Source organism: Nyctereutes procyonoides, unplaced genomic scaffold (assembly GCF_905146905.1).
Source record: "Nyctereutes procyonoides isolate TBG_1078 unplaced genomic scaffold, NYPRO_anot_genome, whole genome shotgun sequence".
NCBI classification, from domain to species: domain Eukaryota; kingdom Metazoa; phylum Chordata; class Mammalia; order Carnivora; family Canidae; genus Nyctereutes; species Nyctereutes procyonoides.
The window spans coordinates 4,566,851-4,589,735 of NW_026575046.1; positions in this window are offsets into that span (position 1 = coordinate 4,566,851).

A 22,885-nucleotide genomic window follows, 5' to 3' on the forward strand; every position below is an offset into this window, starting at 1 on the left:
TAAAGAGTATATTATAAGCACTACTCTTCATATCTCTGCTTTAGCTTTTGCTTGAAACTGTAAAATTGTCTAAGTTGAAATTCTCCCTGGAAAATGAAAAAGAAGCAAATTATTTTTACTCTAAAGAACATAAATCTTGCAAATACAGTATGTAGGTATGTAGGTAAAACAAACAAAATGTATACATGTTAAAAAACATGTTAAGTAATGGCAGCAAAGAAAAAGATAAACAACTAGCATTACATCAAACTAAAAAGCTTCTGCATGACAAAGAGAAAAATGAACAGTCAAAAGACAATCTACAAAATAGGAGATTGCACAGTATGTATTTGATAATGGATTAATATTCAAAATATAAATGGAACTCCTACAACCTAATATATATATACATATATATATATATATATATATATATATATATATATATATATGATGAGCTATGGACTAGATGTTTTTTTCAGGAAAACATCTAAACTGCCAACAGATTAAAAAATGCTCAACATGATTAATCAATCATCAATGGGTGTAGATTGAAACCACAGTGTGATAATACATCGCATCTGTTAGGATGGTCGTTATGAAAATAAAAGTGTGGGAGGGAATAAGGAAAAATTGGAATCCTTGAATGTTATTGATAGGAATGTAAAATATAGTGGAGCCATTATAGAAAACAGTATAGAGTTTTCTCAAAAAATTAAAAATGGAGCTACAGTATGATCTAGCAATCCCACTTCTGAGTACCCAAAATAACTGAAACCAGAATCTTGAGTTCTCTGCACTCCTATGTCCATTGCAGCATTATTCACGATAGCCAAGATACAAAAACAACCCAAGTGTCCATGGACTGATGAACGGGTAAAGGAAATGTAGTAGATACACACATTAAAAAATCATGAAGCCATTAAAAAAAGAAGGAAACCCTGCAATATGAATAAACCTGGGGGTTTATCAATGTGAATACACCTTGAGGACATGATGCAAGTGAAAAAAGGCAGTCACACAAGGACAAATACAGAATAATTACACTTTTAAGAGGTACTTAAAATAGTCAAACTTATAGATGTGAAGAGTGGAATGGTGATTGCCAAGGCTGGATAGGAGAGGGAAATGAATTGCTATTCAACCAATATAAAGTCTCAGTTGTCCAAAATGAGCAAACCCTAGAGCCCTGTTATACAACATGAGGGCCATAGTTAACAATACCCTTTTATAAAACAGAATATTTGTTAAAATGGTAGATTTCATGTTAAATATTCTTACTGTAAAGGTGTTTAGTAAATTTACTCAAATAAACATTGTAAATTAATGAACATTAGGTTGAATATGTAATATTTCATGTGAGGGTAAGTGAGGAGGCATGATGGGCAAAAAGGAATAAGACACGATTTATTTTTTTTATTAAGAAATTGTATTGTGGCATTTGTTTTGCTTAGGAAAGGCGAGTCATGGTTTTAAAAATATGATTACTGTATATTTTTTGGACTTATGTTGAAGATATCTGCTATTTATCCAAAAGTAGATGTCAAAGAATTACTTATGTTCTTTTCTTTGTTCATTTGGTCAGAAACTACTATATGTATGTATGTATGTATGTATATATCCAGACCATTGTATGCTTGGACACTGTCCTCAGCATTGGGTTTAGAGAAATTATAGACCTAGAGAGAAATATTTTTTGTCATCTGGAGGGAAAAAAAAAATGTTAGAGACGTAGGACAGAGAATGTTTTGAGGTAGAATTTGTCCGTATTGCTGATTGATGCTGAAAGCTCAAGCAATATGAGAACTGAAAAGTATTATTAAAATTAAAAGCATAGAGGACACTGCTGACCTTGACCAAAGCAAATACCCCAAGAAAATGGTGGTGGAGTCTACACGAGGATTGTTCGAGTTTTAAGGACTTTATACTGGCAGCTATAAGAATTAGTATGTTTTGTTAAATTACACCTCTGAAGATCAGAGTATCTAGTCCAGGAGGTGGAAGCACTAGGCTTCCAGTGAAACAAGAGGATATACTCCCATTGTTTCTCTCAACTTCTGGATACATATGATACTGGAATGTATGGAGTCCCGAACTTTGGCTTGGAATTTAAATAAAATATTCAACCAACTACATAGAGCAAAGACTTAAAAAAAAATGTTGGTCTCAAATGCTAGATACAATGGCATTAACTCTAGTTTAGGATACTATAGCCTAGAAGAGAACATTCTGCAGTATGCCCCCAATTTTTTTTTTTTTAAGATCTTACTTATTTCTTCATGAGAGACACACAGAGAGGCTGAGATATAGGCAGAGGCAGAAGCAGGCTCCCTGCGAGGAGCCTGATGTGGGACTCGATCCTGGAACCCTGAGGTCACACCCTGAGCTGACGGCAGATGCTCAATCCCTGAGCCCCCCAGGTGTCCCTGCCCTGAAATTATTTTTAGCAATTGCTTTATTATTCCACCGATCCATGTTCAGCTCCCCTTCACAACAATTGATGAAGGCCAGGATATTAATCAGTGTGTCAACCTCTATGTTGTACAAATACAGAAAAAAACTTTTGAGTTTTATTGTATCAGACAACATACTGATTCCTTGATATTTTTTTTTATTCTGGTGCCCAGAAAAATTGACAGAAACAGAAATTTGTTTTGAATTCTGTGTGTCCTGCGATTATTTTGGCAAGCCAACTTTTCTCAAGAGAGAATATTAATATAGATATTTTTATATGCAATTGATATTGATTATATAAAATATGTATATAACATATCATATATACCTTATTATATGGAAATATGTCTACATGTTAGATAATCTCTAATTTATAGGCATATATGTGTGAAGAAAATTTAGAATATAATCACCTAGTTTTGGGTAAGTTAGAGCTAGTAAAGATAATAACTTTGCTTTTTTCGAAAGCAGTTTAAATGGTATTAAAAAAGTTTTTGGCTTCATTGGCTATTCGATTACTTTATTCTGGCAAAAACAGTGATAATTCTAAATTTTTGTATCTTTTTAATTTTGTAAAGCATAAGAATATATACAAGGCAATAGAGCAAATCTCTCTTGTTTCTATAGTTTATACTGACTGTAAGGTATTAGTATTTCCTGTTATGTCCCCCCCCCATTGGCTTCTAAATTACATATATTTTTAGAATTATTTTCTTATTACTATTAAATATGTATTTCTAATTTGTCAAACCCAATGTTCATTGGCTCATTCACTTTTTCCCAGGACAATGTAAGGATCATATAAATAGTAGGTCTAGGGATGCCTGGGTGGCTCAGCCTTTGAGCATCTGCCTTTGGCTCAGGTCGTGATTCCAGGGTTCTGGGATCGAGTCCTACATCAGGCTCCCTGCACGGAGCCTGCTTCTCCCTCTGCCTGTGTCTCTGCCTCTCTCTGTGTGTCTCTTATGAATAAGTAAATAAAATATTTTTTAAAAAATTTTATCTCTATTTCACTCTATTAAATTATATGCTCCTGCTATTCTGTATTTCAGGACTAAATATTTTATTTAATTTCCACAGGATTTTATGCAGTCACAATTAATTTAAATTTACTGACATAGTTACCATTTCCATTGCTATTAATTTGATTCTCTCTCTGTGTGTGTGTGTGTGTGTGTGTGTTTTCCCTTACACTGTTTCAATGATCTTCTCTCTTTCCTTATATTTTTCCACCTTTAGTATTCCTACTGGGTCTGGGATGCCACTCAACTTTGTTCTCATTTTTTTTCTATGACATTGTTATTTCAACATAAGAATATTTATTATTAAAATAATGCTTCTTTTAAGGTATCCCTATGCTCTTTTACAGTTCACTCACCTACAAAATCTTTATCTCATATTTTATGTCCTTAATCACTCCAATATCTGGAACCCCTTTGTATTTCTAGTGTCTGTTGATTTACTGGTTGGTATTTATATTGCCTTTACTCCTCACAGGCCTCATTGACTTTGATCAGGTGTAGAAACTACATTTAAAACACGTTTCTGAATATTGATTATAAATAAGGGGATACATCCCCTCTGATATAATATTTTTGCCCAGACGCCTCAGGCCATTAGTATACCAACATTGATATTTTATTTTGTATTTTTTTAAGTTTTTATTTATTTATTCACGAGAGACACACAGAGAGAGAGAGGCAGAGACACAGGCAGAGGGAGAAGCAGGCTCCATGCTGGGAGCCCGACGTAGGACTCCATCCCCGGCCTCCAGGATCCCACCCTGGGCTGAAGGCAGGTGCTAAACCGCTGAGCCGCCAGGGCTGCCCTAACATTGATATTTTAATTTCAAGGGTTAATATGATTCAAAGTTAGATTTTGGTTAAGTGCCAATAAAAATGCATGACTGGCTCTTTCAGGGTAATAAAATAAAGATTCCAGTTAGCAGAACTCCCCTGCCTGGGCAAATCTGGTCTCCAAGTTCTGTCCTCATATCCATATATGCCTCTCAAAAGCATATCACCTCAAGTTGTCTGCTGCCTCTTTCATAAAAGGCAAGTAAACACTCGGGGGAAAAATACGTCCAGATGCTAGAATCAGACCTCTGAATATGTTTTGTCTTCTTCCCTGGGAAGTTAGCCCAGAAATTCTTGGCAATTTTGTTAGCTCTCTGATGTCCAGAAGCAGATTTTTAAAATATCTATATTGTCCAGTTTCCTTAATCGCCTTTAGTAGAAAAATTGCCTTTAGTCTCAATGACCTCATCCACCATTACCAGATGTAGAAAGCTTACATATTATTTATAGATTTTAAAAATCTGCCATTTGACTCATTGCAATAATAGAGCAAATAACATAAAAGAAGTCTGATAGAAATAACTTGAAAAGGAAACTTTTATTGAGAGTCTGCTTTTCTTACAATTTCCCAAAAGTTTGGCTATAATTGAACCACTTTATGTCCTGAACAATAGCCAATGTAATATTTTATGTGCAATAAATACATTTCATGAAAAAATGCTTAATATTCTATGTAGCTAGTGTTTTAGAATATTTTGGCATCATTATTTTACATGGACAAATACAGTCCACTAATGTTCATTAAATGTCATGATTTTTAATAAAGAAAATATGTTAACACTGATGTCTTTAAAAAATAACTTCAACGCTTAAATCAGTTTAACTAAATGTCTTATTCAGTTTGAAGAGGAAAAAATAAAATATAATTGAACTCCACCTCTTCTTTGGAAGTCCCTAGAATCTGTTAGCAAAATAGGCTTCAGAAGTACTATTCAGTATTTCTAAATAAACCAAACAAAACAAAATGAAATGATAACTCAAGATTAATTTGTTCTGATTATTTACTTCATGAGTTTTGTGGCTTCAAGTGAACATATTAGAATCGGAAAATGTACAAGTTAGAGTTGCCTGAGTGGCTCAGTTGGTTAAACATCTGACTTTTGATTTCATCTCAGGTCATGAGCTTAGGGTACTAGGGTCCTGGGAAGGAGGCTGCATGCAATTGGTCTGTGCTCAGTGGGGAGTCTACTTGGATTCTCCATCTCCCTCTGCCTCTGCCCCACTCTCCACACTCTCTTTCTGAAATAAGTAAATTTTAAAAGAAAAGAAGGAGTGGTTACAAGATAAGTCCCACTTCTAGATATACACCCAAAATAATTGAAAACAGAGACTCAAATAGATATTTGCTCAGCAATATTTGTAGTGGCATTGTTTACAGTAGCTAAAAGATGGAAATAGCCCAAATGTCCAGCAGTGGATGAATGGATAAACAAAAACAGTATATACTTACAATGGAATATTGCCCAGCCTTACAGAGGAACGAAATCCTGACACATGATACAGTGTGGGTGAGCTTGAAGATATAACACTAAGGGAAATAAGAGATGCAAAAGGACAAATATTGCATGGTTCCATTTGTATGAGATACCTGAAACAGTTAAATGTATACAGAAAGAAAGCAGAGAAAGGACTGCCAGTAGTTGGGAAAGAGAGAATTAGAGAATTATTGTTTGATGGGTACAGAGTTTCAGTTTGGAATGATGGAAAAGTCCTGGAGATGGATAGTAGTGATGGTTACATGAGAGTGTGAATGTACCGTACACTTAAAATGGTTAAAATAGTCAGTTTAATATTGTGTACATTATACCACAATAAAAATAAATAAACGAAAATACAACCTTACCACTACACACCTATTAAAACAGCCAAAATCTGGAACGCTGACAAGAGCAAATGGTTGGCAATGATGTGGAACAGTACAAACTCACTCATTGCTGGCGGAATGCAAAATGGCACAGACAATCTGGAAGATCTTTGGCAGGTTTCTCACAAAGCAATGCATACTCTTATCATATAATCCAGCAATCACTTTCCTAGGTATTTCACCCAAAATAGTCAAAAAACAATCTCAACACAAAACCTGTAAATGGACGTTGAAGCAGCTTCATTCATGATTGCCCAAACTTGGAACAACCAGGATATTATTTAGTTGATGAAGGGATTAATAAACTGCAGTACATTCAGGTAACAGAATATTACTCAGCACTAAGAAATGAGCTATCGGGCCATGAGAAGACATAGGGGAACCTTAAATTAATATTAGTAAGTAAATCAGTTCTAAAAGGCTACATACTGCATGATCCCATCTATGTGACGTTGTGGAAAAGATAAAACTATGGTTACAGTAAATGGATCAGTGGTTGGCGGCGCTCAGTGGTGGAAAGGATTTATAGGCAGAAAATAGGCGATTGTTAAAGCAGTGAAAATACTCTTTATGACACCATAATTACAGATACGTGCCATTACACCTTTGTCCAGACCCATAGAATATGAACACTGATTGTGAGCTGTACTGTGAACCATGGGTTGTGAGTGATTATGATGCGTCAGTACAGGTTCATCATATGAAGCACATGTATCCCTGGGAGGGGACATTGATAATGGAGAATGTGTGGGAGGAGGGGGTAGATGGGAAATCTCTGTACTATCCCCTCATTTTGTCTGTGAACACAAACCTGTTCTAAAAAAATAAATAAATAAAGTCAACTAAAAGATTAAAAAAAAGTTATTTTCCATCTGATCTGGGGACTATAGAAATGTCATTAATTATTCCAATGATGAGGGTATATATTGAGGGATAATATGATTCCAGAGAAAAAATAGAAGATGCTGATACCATAAGAGCAAAGTGAAATTTTTCCAGTAAAAACAGCTGAATTATAGCCTTGAAAAGTATTTTAGATGAAAATAATGACAGTGCTCCTGGTATCAAGGAGCTCACAATCAAGCTTTTTTGTAATATCCATGTATTTTTCTTTAATTCATATGCTTTGCTAAGGTTATATCATTGTATGGAAAATATTCCTTGAAAGTATCTATAATACATTTTAAATTGATGTACATACACACACAGAGTCACATATATAGGATTTTTTGGATATAGGTGACTTCGTGTATACCTACATATACATAAAAATTATACTTACATATCTATAGACCTTTCATGATGGGTTTGTCTATGAAAAGATTGATTCAACAATAAAATATGGGCAATTCAGATTACTTTTTTTCCTACAAACACATGAATCAATATAAGAAATTATTCTTTAGACAATTCAATAAGGGAAATCACCACAATTACTTTTTTATTTAGAGAAGTAATCATGTGATTTATGGCTACCCTCATGGCACTAGTTAATAAAGCCTGAATTTGCAGTATAACTTACACCAGACAACTTGTTTGAAATGCACATTCTCTGGTCTCATCTAAAACTATGGAATCAGAATCTCTGGTTAGAGCCCAGAAATCTAATGATTTTTCACTGAGTACATTCTGAGAAATACTGCCAGTTTTTTTTTTTTTTTTATAATAAGTAAATCAAGCCATTTATTATGGAGTGAAATTCAACTCCAACAATAAATTAATTCTAGAGTATATTCTATTTGAGAAAGAAAGTGCTATTTCATACACCACACTAATATAATGTTACAGAAAGACGCTTAAGCACATACTGCATTCTTAGATATACTGGAAACCTAACATCAAATTATGTCTTTATCAAAAACTTAAAAGGGAACTTGAGATATTGATGACAATAAAATAATTTTGGGCAATGTATCTTTACACAAAAATTATGTTTTCATCTGTGTATATTAAAACACAAAATTAAAAACTGTGGAATATACTGGGAGTCTCATCTTTATTTCCAAAGCAGAAAATTATTTAAGAAAGTAATTAGGGCCTGGGTGGCTCAATCTGTTAAGCATCTGCCTTGGTTCAGGTTATAATCCCAGGGTCCTGGGATCAAGCCCCACATTGGGCTTCCTGCTTAGCAGAGAAACTGCTTCTCCCTCTCTCTCTGCCTCTCCCCTCTGCTCTATAAATAATAGAATAAATATATTATATATTTGATCATATATATATAAACAAGCCTAATACATAAATAGTATAATCAATATATTTATTGTTCATTTATCTTTAAGGTAAATAAATAAAATTTTAAAAAAGAGAGTACATTAAAATGCATATGTGTTATGCATCATGTTCTTTTGTAAAAAAAAAAAAAAAAAAAATCAGGGTTGCCTACTGAAAAGGCACTGGACTGGTGCTCAGACATACAGCCAGATGGCATTTCTTGCTTTGTCACCTACTAAATTATGAGTGTGAGCAAGTACCCTAAACTGGAGCCTCTATGGAACTTAACTCTCAGTAGAGAAACCTGTACTTAGGTGGTGCACTGACTTTATACTTAACACACAGCATTTGAAGAGATAGTTTCAGGATAAAGAGAGTGATATTACCGAAAAGCAAGGCTTATGGGCCAATTGAAAACCAGAAATTATCTGACAAAAGACTACTCTTTGTTAGCACCTCTAATACTGTTAGATCTTGGAAGGATAAAAGCATGGCAGGGCATAGGCCAATAGTAAAAACAAAACCAAATGGAGGAAAAAAATGAAAAAAAAAAAAAAAAAGGAAGACATTCTCGGTAGTAGGTGTTAATGCAATGCATCTTGCGGTGCATGACTTAGGGTTTGCCAGCAAGTCCAAATGAAAGCAGGTCTGGGACAACTGCTTGGAAAAAGTGATAAGGCTAATGAAAAGGGGAATTTCTGTAAGGGTAAGTAGACTGGCAACTGCATGCGTTGGGGGAAAAGTCATCATTGAATTGTTGAAATGTAGACAATCGGGTGGCAAAACAACATTCTTAATTTGTGACTGATTTCCTCTTGCTCATAGACTCCGCTCCTCTAAATGCAGGAGAAACCTAAAACATATATTTAGAATACGGATTCTTCTAATCTAAAACAATCTCCATTTGTGTTTGTGTTGGGGGCGGGGGGTTGGTAAATACTTCGCCAATCAGAGTTCAGATTATCTATTAAGGCAAATGCTTCTCATTTATCTCCCTAAGAAAGCATTCTCGGGGGACAGACTTATGTCACTACACAGTAGTCCTAGGTCATGATGTCGCTCCTTGGTGCTCCACTGTCCAGGATCCAGGCCCACTGAAGCACTCTGGTGCTTGGTCATTTTTGTTTTGTTTTTCTGTTTTATGTCTCTACCCTTGTCTAATATCTGCCCTCTACACCTACCTGCATGCAATCCCCAACTGTGCTTTTGTTATTCTTACCCCAGGACTTTTCTAGTTAACTGACTGGTTTACCATTTCTACAACTCCTTGAAGTACCTAATTTGCATGTTGTCAGGGTGATTGGGGCCACTATTTTCCTTCTATCATTTGTTAACACTCTCCAGGTTCTCTACTCATCTGCCATGATCTGTTTCCCTAGAAGGTGACATCTAAAAATTCCATTATCTGCATTTTTTTTTTCAGGCATTTTCAAGTTGGGATCATCCAATAAGAAGCAGGGGAGTTTAAGGGAACCTGGCTGACTCCATTGGTAGAGCATGGGACCCTTGGCCCCAGGGTTGTGAGTTTGAGGTCCCCACTGGGTTACAGCTTACTTAAAATAATTGAATAAATAGATAAGATTAAAAAAAAAAAAAGAAAAGGAAGCACAGAAATTTACATTATTACCCTGGGCCCCTCCCTCCCAGTCAAGGCAAGATCTTGCCAGTGACTGTCTCCTCCTCTATAGCAACAGCCCCTGTTGGAAGGTCCGTTTTCACGTTACCATCTGTCTCCTGGCTTTTGTCACAGGTTTCTCTTCCCTGTTCCTTAAACTCCATGTGGTAATGACTCCCTTTTGTTATTGGCCTCGGTGCTTCACCTCTTTGCTTCCCCTTAGACCCTCATATGGTTCTCAATGTTGTGCCCAAGATTGCGAATCTGAGAAACCACCCTGGAGCCGACACCGATGCAAGTGCAGGAGGGTTTATTAACAAGCTTGAGCTGGGATCCAAGTATACCCGACACAGAGGAGCAGGGACTTGGACCCTGCGGTGGGTTCCAGCTGGGTTTTATGGGGTGGTCTAGGGGACCTCCAGCAGGGGGGCAGGAAGTCCTCAAGCTCTGTTCTCATTCTAATATGGGGTTTTCTAGGGCGTTAAGCTGTTTTTTTCTGTAACTGAAGTAAGGTAAAGTTCAGCTCTTATTCACAGGGGCCTGAGATGGCTGTACCTGTGCTAATGCTGAACTTAAGGTAGAATGGCCTTAATTTTCTCAGCCTCAACACTCAAAACTCTGTGGTTTCCCCATCACTCCTCTGATAAGAACTGGACTAGATACTTGTGTTGGTTACCCCTCAGTACCAGTCACTATCATATAATTCTGATAAAGTCTCTACCTTCCTGAATATGCAATACCTCCAGCTTATTCTTGGGAAATAAACAAGAGAAACAAGCCTAATTAACTGGAAGGCCATAAAAACATATATAACATACTTATCATTTCTTGGTCCCTAACAAAGGAGTTTTTTCCTTTACAATTTTATTTATTTATTCATGAGAGACACACAGAGAGAGGCAGAAACATAGGCAGGGGGAGAAGGGATGTGGGACTTGATCCCAGGACCCCAGGATAAAGACTTGAGCTGAAGACCAATGCTCCTTAGCCAACTGAGCCACCCAGGTGTCCCAGGAGTTTTCATTTAAGGAAAAAGCCAGGATCATAAATTTTTGAATATTGCTGTTATTCCTCATCCTGTCTTCTCCCTTCTTCCCTTCCCTTACTACTTCCTATTCCTATTCCCTATCTTCATCTTAATAGAAGTTTCTTTATTGTATTACTCTTAGGCATCAGGATTCTGCTTCTGACCAATGAAGAATATTAAATTTGAGGAAGAAAGAAAAGAAAAATAAAGAAAAGAAAGAAGAAAGAAAAAAAAGAAAAGAAAAGAAAGAAAGAAAAGAAAAGAAAAATAATCTAAGTGAAAAGAGAAAACATATTGGGATATTTTTTAAGAGGCCAGAAGATACAAATTTTGCAATCCTACATTCATTAGAAATGCTGAAGAACCTATTGTCTTCCTACGTCATTGCAGACAAAATTAAAAGCATTGTACTTGATAAAATTAAGGAATTATAAAAATTAAGGAATTATAAGATCAGCTTGTCATGTATATGCAAAAGTAAGTTAACAAAAAAAAAAAAGGAAGAAAAGAAGAATGAGAGCCAGGTAAGTGCTTAATTTCTCAAAGTAACCGGGATATACTGGAGATCTTGAAAAATCTGACATTTTTATGGAGATAAAATTCAGGCCACATTACATAATGGTACAGATTTCATTCACACGTGATAGTACAGTTCCCCCACTTAAAGTAGACAGTTCAATTTTTGTATCTATACATCCAACCATTGTGATGGTAATTTTAGACCACCTTCATCATTTCCATAAGAAGATGCCATATCTATTAGGGATCACTCCCTAATCCCCCAGTCTCCCTATCGTAAGCATCCTCTACTGTACTTACACGTCTATATTTTTGCCTGTTTTGCACATTTCATAAAAACAAGTAGCTTTTCTCCTCTACCACTGTGTATGGACTCTATGCAGGTAGGATGGAATTTATACATACCCACTACAATTCAAGCACGTAACTGAAAGAATGTGAACAGGAATAAGGTCGAGCACAAGCACGAGTTCACTGAAAATGGTTTAAGCAAAATACGTTTGTTTTTTCTTATTTCCTTTGGAATAGATTAAGGTTTTGTTAACAGGTCAGGTATTTTCATACAGATGCTATTTTTCCATTTCTTTCACTTCTACCATTTAATTTCATACGTATGTATCCCTATGAATTATGTAAACATATATGTAGATATATAATCTTCTTTGGAGGACTTATGTTTCTAACTCATAGCAAAATCTGGCATAAAATCAGTAGGTACTTTGTTTAGTTGTTTCTTCAATTCACTTTCAAAATAAAAAAAAAAAGTGTGCTGAGTTCTTGATGTCTTTCTGTTAGCATTTGCATAATTCTTTGTCTCTGTCCCTGTCTATTTCACTCTTATCGTTTGATAAAGATGGAAAATAAAAGAAAAAAAATCAATAATCATTCTCAGAGACAAATGTAAGGAAGATGAAATGTGTATCTTTATAAGATTTTTCTACATCATTGAACACTTTGATTCTACTGCTTGGTATGAATGTCATCAACAGAACCCAGATCAATCCTTGCTTGAAATTATCTCCAAGCATACATTTAAAATTTGAAGAATTTTTTTTTTCCATTTTATTGGCATTTTCACATTCTTTTTCTGGTCATTTTTCTCAACTCAGAGTCTTCACCTTCCTGGTTCATTGTCCTCAACTAACTATGATACCATCTTAATAGAATTAAGATTATAATTTCAATTTTTAGGGATACCTGGGTGACTCAGCAGTTTAGTGTCTGCCTTCGGCTCAGGAAGTGGTCCTGGGGTTCTAGGATCAAGTCCCACATCCGGCTCTCTGCATGGAGCCTGGTTCTCCCTCTGCCTATGTCTCTGCCTCTCACTGTGTCTCTCACGAATCAATCAATAATTTAAAAAAAAATCAATTTTATTTATTTATTTATGAGTATTCAGAGAGAGAGGCAGAGACACACGCAGAGGGGAAGCAGGCTGCATCCAGGGAGCCTGATGCAGGACTCGATCCCGGGACTCTAGGATCATGCCCTGGGCCAAAGGCAGGCACCAAATCACTGAGCCACCCAGGGATCCCCAATAATTTCAATTTTTAAACCAATCATCAGTATAAGCAACATCCATTCAAGTAAAATATATTTTTCTCACTAATATTTTAAGAAAAGAAAGTTTACAGCAATTTCCTGTAATGAGCCATTTTTGCACTCATAATAAAGAGAATCAAACATAAATCTGGCCAAACTACTCTATAATGTAGCTGAAATGGGATACCTGGGTGGCTCAGTTGACTAAGGTTCCACCTCTTGATTTGGGCTCAGGTCATGATCTCGGTGTCTCACTGAGACTGAGACCCATGTGGGCTCCACGCTCAATGGGGAGTCTGCTGAAGATTCTCTCTCCCTCTGCCCCTCTCCCTGCTCACTCTCTTTCTCTCTAATATGGATAAATATAAATCTTTAAAAAATAATGCAGCTTAAATATTTTGCATATAGAAAGAAATTCTTATATAATATTTATCAATATCTGCTGCCAGCCTTTTTTTTTTTTCCTTAGTAACAGCGGGCTTTTCCAAAAATAACCTGCCCACAAGGAGGTCACCCATTAGCAAGTGATAAAGGCAGATAATAAAATCATAACACATATGATAAGTTAAGGTAGAAAATGTTATGAATAATAAAATAAAAGGCAAGTAAGCCCTGGTGAAGGTTTCCATTTTTAATGGGAAGGATAGGGGTATCCTCACTAAAAGGTAATCTTCATGCAGAGATTTGAAAGATATGAAGAAGAAAACCCTAAGTTTCTGGATCAAGGGATATTCCAGGCAAAGGATAAGCAAGCACATAGCCCCTGGAGTAGGAATGAGTAGGAATGAGTGAGGTGTGCCCTAGGAACAGTGTTGAGGCCCACATGACTCACATAGGGGGAAACAGCAGTTGGAAAGAGGTGAGTGGAAAAAAAAAAAAGGAAAGAGTTTAGTGAAGGGAGGTCAGATGGTTTAATGCCTTTCTGGGCATTATGAAAATGTTACTTTTTGATTTTTGTGGAGATAGGAAACAGAATGTGGAGCTAAGGAGTGGCATGACAATATACTTTAAAAGGATCCGTTGAAGTGTTGAATTGGGAATACCGAGAAAGCAGTCAAGGTAAAACAAAGGGTACAGTGAGTAGATGTTTTATCAACTTGGCTGGACCAGCAGCAGTGAACTGGACATCAATTCTTGACCAAACTCATGAGGCAAAATAGAATTTACCAAGCATGAAGTTTGTTTAGCTAAAAAGGTTAGAAATGGGGATAATGCATCCATAATGGCAGCCTAGTGGGAGACATGAGCCTCTGCACTGAGTTGTGTATGGTCAAAGATGGATCGTCTCAGCTCTGGGAAGCCATCAATTAGGGGGCTCCGTCTGCTTTCATTCCCTGATGCAACTGCATTCGGTCAATTTCAAATTAGCTTCAAAACTTGTATTAGTCAATTACATATAACTCAATAATCCATCTCTGTAGGATAATACAGTACTGGATTCCATACACAGCGTGTGTAGCTGGACTCTAATTTGTCTTAGAAAGAGTACACTAAACTTAGGCTCTCCTTAATTAGTGTAGCAAGGGAGAGTCCATCAAGGATGAAAATCTCAAATGTTTCCCATCCTAACCAGATTTAAGATGGAACCTCAGAGGGTGTACTTATTTAGCAATCTAATTCAAAGAAGTCAAATGGCTTTGTTCTTAGTCTTAAAAGCCTTTCTGATGGAGAATTTTACAGATTATTTTACAAGGCAGCCTTTCATGGCCATTCCAAACAAGCATTATTGTTTGTTGCTGTTGTTTTCCCCTCTTTTTGTAATGTCTAATATGATAGTCAAGACAACTCGTGAGAAAACAAAAGAAAATCAACCAACTAACGAGAAAAGGACTATCCAGATTTCCATTGCAATATTAATATTTGGGAATTCCAAAGCTGTTTTCAAGTCGCCAATTATCAATCTGAGCCATAGAATGCGACTTGGCTCTTATATAGTCAATCCCAATTTCTGTTAAGTGGTTCTCTTTCCCACTTTGTCTAATTTAATGGAGAAGAAGAAAATTATCCAATTTGGAAGGTGCATGTTACCACTATAAATTCCTTCCTTCCTAAATATATCTTTGAAATTTCTATTATTATGTTATGTAGACAAAGTAAAAGGTTAAGAATGATGGATAGATTTGCCATCTATAAAAAGGTACCAGTTAGTCATTAGAAACTGGGTATAATCTTCTCCCATTGTTCTCAGCTTTCAGCTAAAATTCTGAGATTATAAAATACACAATTTTTGACATTCTAAAATAGCACCCTGACCATGTTTATAAAGTAATTACATTTGCTAACTCATCCAATCCAGCTAAGTTATTGCTTTTTCTTATCTGTCTGGAGAACACACAGAATGGAAGATAAGCAGCAGAAACTTGCCTCTTAATGATGAATCCTGTGCTTTGTCAAAAATTTTTATTTTCCCAGCAGAATTAAAGACAATAAGGGGAAGTCAAATTATTTGCAAATTTACCAAGATATAAATATTTGCTTATAAATTATGCAATGTAGAACATCATATTTTGAAGAATACTGTAAATTAGATTCTATTACATTTTTTGAACACTTGAAATGACATGAATTCTCTCAGGAATCTCATCATCACGACTTATACAAATCTACTTAAATGTTAAATCACTCCATGGAAGATGAGAAACTATTTCTCAGATTCTTGTTTGTAATTTCTTCGGTAGTAGACTTTCTAGCACCATTCCCAATATTTGTGTCTTAGTTTAGAGCTCAGAAAAGATAACATATATTGTGACACATAGGTACTTTTAGGTAACCAGTTCTTGTACACTATAGTCTATTGGGATTAAATATTCAAATAAGAGATCTACGAAGTCATCAGTACCTCTGTTAATTTTTGGAATCAAACCTCAGATATGGAAAAAATAAATAACGATTTAACATGCCTATTTCACTTGAAAATAAGAACTGTTTCTAAGAGAATAGATCTATATATCTCAGAAATTATATCCAAATGTGTCTTTATTGAGAATCTACTTTTTAAATATTTATTCAATTATGTCTTTGCAAAAATTAAAATTTAGTTATACATTTAATACATTAATTGAGGAGTATTTAAAGGGCATTTGATTCCTATATAGAGAAAAATACTTATTAATAATTTAAGAAAATGGCATGAACCCAAATCAATAAAATATATAATTTTCAAAACTTTCTTCAGTTTCTAAATAAGTCTAAATTTTCCCTGCTCCATAACAAATTTAATTATGAAATAAAATATGAGTAAATGCACTTTTCTAATAATATCAAAGGAATTATATTTAGCAGGACTATATCCTTGATTTTTTTATGTTTCTTACTAAAGATATTTTTAAAATGACTAATTCTATTATATGATTAATGCTGTACAAGTAATTTCTGCATTTCTTTGTCTAAAATTACAATTCTTCTGTATAACTAAAGGCAATGATTATCTGCTGCTTATATTACTGAACAGAGAGAAGATCTAAGGTATTTATAGCTCCTTTGAAACTCTTCCTATGTTTGGATCCAATATGCACACATTTGCTCGAGATAAATGCAGTATTGAAAAGTGACAGAGCGATAACACTCTTTCAACAGAAAAAGAAAAAAAAACAAAAAACAAACAAACAAACAAAAAAACAAAACAAAACAGCATCTCAAGTGGAGAGAAGAAAGAGATTCTATCCAAGAGATCACAGAGAACATTTGGAGGGTGAGGCATATTCATTTTCTCTCTGACTCAGACAATAAATGTGCCAGAGTTCTTCTCTACTCTTCCCACAACAAAAGCTAGATGCAAATCCCCAAAGAGTGAAAGTAAATTGTATTTCAAAGAATTTTAAAATGTATAACTATAATTCACTTTTGGAATTAAAAAAAATGGAGAAATATACCTGATATCTATTCAGCTCTAGGTTACTGGTGTGAAATAACAAAACATGAGATTTTAGAAGTTTTAGGATTAAATTTTCATTCTTTTTGGCTTACTAATTACTATCAGTTATCAAAAGATATTTTATAAAATAAGATTTTCATACTTCTATTGATAATTGTATCTATTTAGCTAAACTATGCATAAGCATTGCAACTGGTTATGAATTGTCATAGGAAATGATGATAAGAATATTCTTGCAATACAGTTTGCACATTAATGGACACTCTACATTAATGAAGAAGGACGATACCTATACTAGCAAATATTTGCTATAAATAACAGAATAGCCATTATAATTGTGCTAACGCATAAAAAAGAATGTATATCTTTACCTGGCTGGCAAATCCAGAAGTGGCTTTGGAATTAAACAACATATTGGTTCAAAGAGAATGAATACATCCTCATTTGTATTCTTTGTCACGTGATATATTTGGGAAATTGAGGAGAGTTGCTGGGGAGGCAACAGGTGAACAATTATAAAATTAAATTCTATTTGTAGTTTGGTAGTAGTCAAAGCAAGAAATACACAAAGAATTAATTGATTCATATTATATATATCTATATATGTATGTGTGTACACATATCTATGATTCTATACATGCTGTGTGTGTGAGTTTATTGGTAGAGTTTAAAGATCCTCAATAAAATTGTGATAAAAATCATACAGATGTGACAATTCAATGTTGCCTAGGCATAAGGGTAAAACTCAGTGCTGTCATTTTCTACCTATATGTATTAGATAAGATTCTAAAAATTTGCGTGCATCAGTTTCCATATCTACAACGTGACTATAAGGAATAACTCCCTCAAAGAGTTGGACTAAGATGAGAAAATAAATTAGTGTTGCTAAAGTACTTGGAGCAGTGATTGGCAATAATAAATGCCGTATGACTGTTTATTATTAACAAATCAATGACTATTTTTCAATGACATATTGATTAAACATGCTTTTATGGCAGCTAAGGAATATGAGTCTATGGTAAAAAGTAATTTAAAAAGATATTAAAAATGGTATTTAAATGGTATTTAAAAAAATAAATAAATAAATAAAAATAAAGAAGTTGGTATTTCAATGTTGAGGTACAAAATGAGTGATCTGTTTTATTTTATTTTGTCCTCTCAATATGATTATTTAATCTTCCATGAATTGATAAGTAATATAATGTTCCCAGTAAGTAAGTTGTGTCTCAACATGTATAGATTTATTTTAAATGTTAATTTGACCATTTGGAAGGTCAAAATTGTATTTCCAATTTATTGATATTGCATACTATCATCGTGGAAGAAACCAGTTCAATTAAGCAAAAGTGTCTGACATTTTAAAATGTTAACCCATGTGTTTTATTGTCCAATATAATGAATAGATTACCAAAATACTCAGTCAGTTTTGAATTATTTTAAGAGAAAGAGCACAGCATGAATGACAATATTTTTCTTGAAGTTTATAAGACTCAAAGCAATTAAACAAAACCATTTTGTTAGAGCTAAAAATAAGATAACCACATACTTCTGAGAAGTAGAGATATATTTGTCCTAAAACAAAGTAGTCATTTTTAAAAGGTGGTAATCAAATATAATTGGAGGCTGCTGATTACAATTCAAAGTTCCATTTTCTCAAAAGCGACATGTATTTATAAACAATAAAAGTACAACTGTAATTTAGTACGTTAAAATTTTTCTATATTCTAGACTACATCAAGCTCTTTTGTTTATATATATGGTATTAAAATATGGTAAGTAAAATTCCTAGATAGTTATTTTTAAGAGCTTTACATGTAAAATTAACATACAAATAACTGTACATATTTGATGTGTACAATTTGATGAGTTTGGACATATGCAAACACCCAGGTTATCATCACCAGCATCAAGGCAATAGACATATTCAAGAGCTTCAGAGTTCCCTTGCATCTCTGATTTTGTTTTTGTGGTGGTAAGAACATTTAACATGGAATTTATCTCCTTAACAACTTTAGAAGTGAACATTTTATTTTAATCTAAAGCACTATGTTGCACAGCAGACATAGAAATTACTCCTCTCCTCATTCCCTCCACCCCTGGCAAATACAAGTGTATTCTCTGTTTCTGTGAATTTTATCATTTAAGATGCTTCATGTAACTGAATCATGCAGTATGTGTCCGTGACCAGCGTAGGATATGTCCTCCACATTCACCTATGCTGTAGCAAATGGTAAAATTTCTTTTTTTTTCAAGGTTAGACAATAATCCATTGTGTTTATCTACCATCTCTTCTTCATTCATTCATCTTGGGTTGTTTCCCCATCCTGCCTGTTGTGAAGAATACTTCAATGAACATGGGAGTGCCGATAACTCTTCAAGACTCTTATTTATTTTGGATATATATCCAGAAATGGGACTGCTGGATTGTATCATAATTCCATTTTTAATTTTTTGAGTAATCTCCATAATACTTTCCATAGCTTCTGCACCATTTTATATCCTCAGCAGTAGTATCCAAGTGTTATGATTTCTCCATATCCTCTCCAACACTTCTTTTTTAAAATAGCCATCCTCACCGGTGTGAGGTGGTGTCTCATTGTAGTTTAGATCTGCATTTCCCTTATAAATAATGTTTTTGAACATATTTTCATGTACCTGTTGGACTTTGTATGTCTTCTACAGAAAAAAATATTAGTTCAAGTCCTTTACCTAGAGGTTTTTATAATTTTTTTTAATCCTTAAATTCACTTAGAACTAGAAAAGACCCCAAAATAGGCAAGACAAACTTCAGAAAGAACAACCAAGTGGGAAGCATCATGCTTCTTGATTTCAAAATATATCACAAAGCTACTATAATCCAAACAATGGACATTAAAACAGCTATTTAAACCAGTGGAGCAGAATAGAGAGCCCAGAAATAACCATAAACACACACACACACACACACACACACACACACACATACACACACACGTTGGGGAAAGGATAGTCTGTTCAACAAATGGTTTTGGGGAAACTACATATATATATGCTGAAGAATAAAAGTGGACCCTTATCACACACCATTCATAAAAAATCAACTTAAAATGAGTTAAAGATTTATGAATGTAAGACCAGAAACTCATAAAAGAATCAGGGGAAAAAAATCTGACATTGATCTTGGCAATAATTTCTTGGTTAGGACATCAAAATCACAGACAACAAAAGAAAAAAAAAAAGGTGGAACTACATTTAAAAAAATAAATATAAACAGAAAAAAATACATCAGAAAAAAAGTGGGACTATATCAAACTAAAAATCCTTCTCCACAACAGGGGAATTGGAAGGCAAACTACAGAAAGGGAGAAAATATTTGCAAACCAAACATATCTGATAAATGAGGTTAAAACCCATAATATACAAGGAACCCCCTCAACGCAAAAGCAAAAATACAAAGAAACTTATTTAAAAATGGGTAAAGGACTTGAATAGACATTTCTCCAAAGAAGACACACAAATGGCCAATAGATAAAAGAAAAGATGTCCTGCAGCATTCATCATCAGGGAAGTATAAATCCAAGTAAAAAAAAAAAAAGATATCTCACACCTGTCAGCATGGCCATTTCCAAGAAAACATAAGGTGACAAGATTTGACAAGAATGTGAATGAAGGAAAGGTAAGCCTTGTACACCATTGCTAGGAATTGTCAATTGTCAATTGGTGCAGCCATTATGGAAAGGAGCATGGAGAATCCTCAGAAATTAAAGCTGAAACCATTACATGATCTAGCAATTCCACTTATGGGTATATATCCAAAATGTTGAAATTAGAAGCTTTATGGGGTATTTATACTCCTGTGTTCATTGAAGCTTTATTCAAATAGCAAAAGTATGGAAACAACTTCAATTCCCATGGATGGATAAAGAACATTTGGTATATAATACAATGGAATATTATTGTATTTTTATTATTAATTTTATTGCCATAAAATAAGGAAAATCTACCATATGCAGCATGGATTAACCTAATGACCTTATGCTAAATGAAATGAAATAGTCACGGAGGGACAAACTCATGATTCACCTCCATAGTCAAAGTCACAGAACCAGAGACTACAATGGTGTTGACGGGGGCTAGGGTAGGGGGAAATAGGGAGTTATTATTCGATGAGTATAATGTTTCATAATATATAATAAGTTCTAGAGATCTGCATACAACATTGTGCCTATAGATAAACACACTGTATTGCTTATTTAAAAATGATCCTGCTTCTGCGTTCTTTTTTTTAAATTTGTTTTTGCTGTTGTTGTGGTTGTTAATTTCATTTGCACTTTCAGAACCAAGATTAATTGTGAAATTTAACAGGAATGACATCGAAAGCTCAATCACGACCCACATAAGGAACGTACACACAGTTGCTCCATTTCTTCACTAACAACTTAGGTCTTCACCTGCACCTAGTCCCTCTTTTATCCTCTAAAATGAGATACGAGATAGCACCAGGTTTCTGGTAACCTCAACATTTCAAGAGACAAAACACAGAGGTCAGAGAAGGATTAGAAGAACCACAGTACAACATGTAATTTAAAAAAAAAAAAAAAGTGGCCGAAGGATCAATAGTCAATCCATCCTTGCCTCTAGATTAATGACTGGACTGAAAGAAATGGGAGGTCCTCAGGGAAGGAGAAAAGGGAGAAGGAGGGATGAAAGAGGGTGATGCAGAGGTTGGCAGGTCTCATGTTCCTACCACAATTAAAAAAGAAACTATTACCATTTCCTTTAGTCTTCTATCAAATCAAAGTTATTTTTTGACAGATAGATAACAAATGATTGAAATTTAAAATTAAGACATGAATATACTAATTTAATAAGAATAAATCTTCATAAAAAATAACAATAAATCTTTGTTCTGATTTAGACTGGGAACAAAATCCGACCAGAGAAAGCCCACAGCTCGCAGCAATTACTTGTGGGGCCATAGGAAAAGGCACTGTTCACCTAATGCATGGTATATTTTTGACAGAATTACAGTTCTTCTTCTTTTTCTTTTCCCTCTACAGCAGTGTAACAGTTTGCAACCTGACACACGGTGGACTGAATCCAATCTACGCACTTTTGATAGAAACAATAAGGATGAATTTCATTAAAAAAGCATCAGTTCTCTGATTTGCTATAGGCCATACAGTTCTCTATTATGTTTCATTCAGTTCATTCATACAGTAACTTCTACTGATCATTCCTCATATGTGAAAATAAGCCAGGATAAAGCAGAGACACTCAGTTTATACACCTGCATCTGATACCAAAGGCTGTTGTGGTTTTCCTGAACTTTCACAATAGAATTCAGCTTTCTTATCTCTGTTTCTGTTTTCCCAGGTTTCCCACAACTGGGATCACCAAATAATCTTCCAGAAAACTCACCCATCCAGCTCCCTCATCAATATACACGTCATGCAGGCAATACCATTAATGAGCCAAAGGCCCCACACAATGTGCCTTAATATGATTCCATGACCCTAGACTCAGAAACCAGAGGCTTCTATATGATCTATTGTGGGTAAGCTACATCTAAAAATGAAAGAATTTCCACTGCTCATATCAAAGGGATCCATAAGAAAATAGTTCACAATTGTCACTGTGATCAATCATCATGCATTTATTTTTCTATGACCCTAAATATGTTCATGTTTAATTGGCTTGGGAAGTAGTAAGAGCTTAAACATTATAATAATTAACACCCATATGATCTTGACTAGAGCTGAGTTTGTAGGAATTGCTCCAATTATAATGGAAGCTGTTGAATCATAATACCAAGAATATATTTGAAATGAATGTGTACTCCTAGACCTGAGTTTGTTTCTTCAGAAGCCTTATAAAATGGGGAGGTGCTCTCATGGGAGGTTGGTAAGTGTTTGGTTGAAAAGTTACCTAGTTAGTGAGGTTACAGAGAGAAGGGTATAGTTCTTTT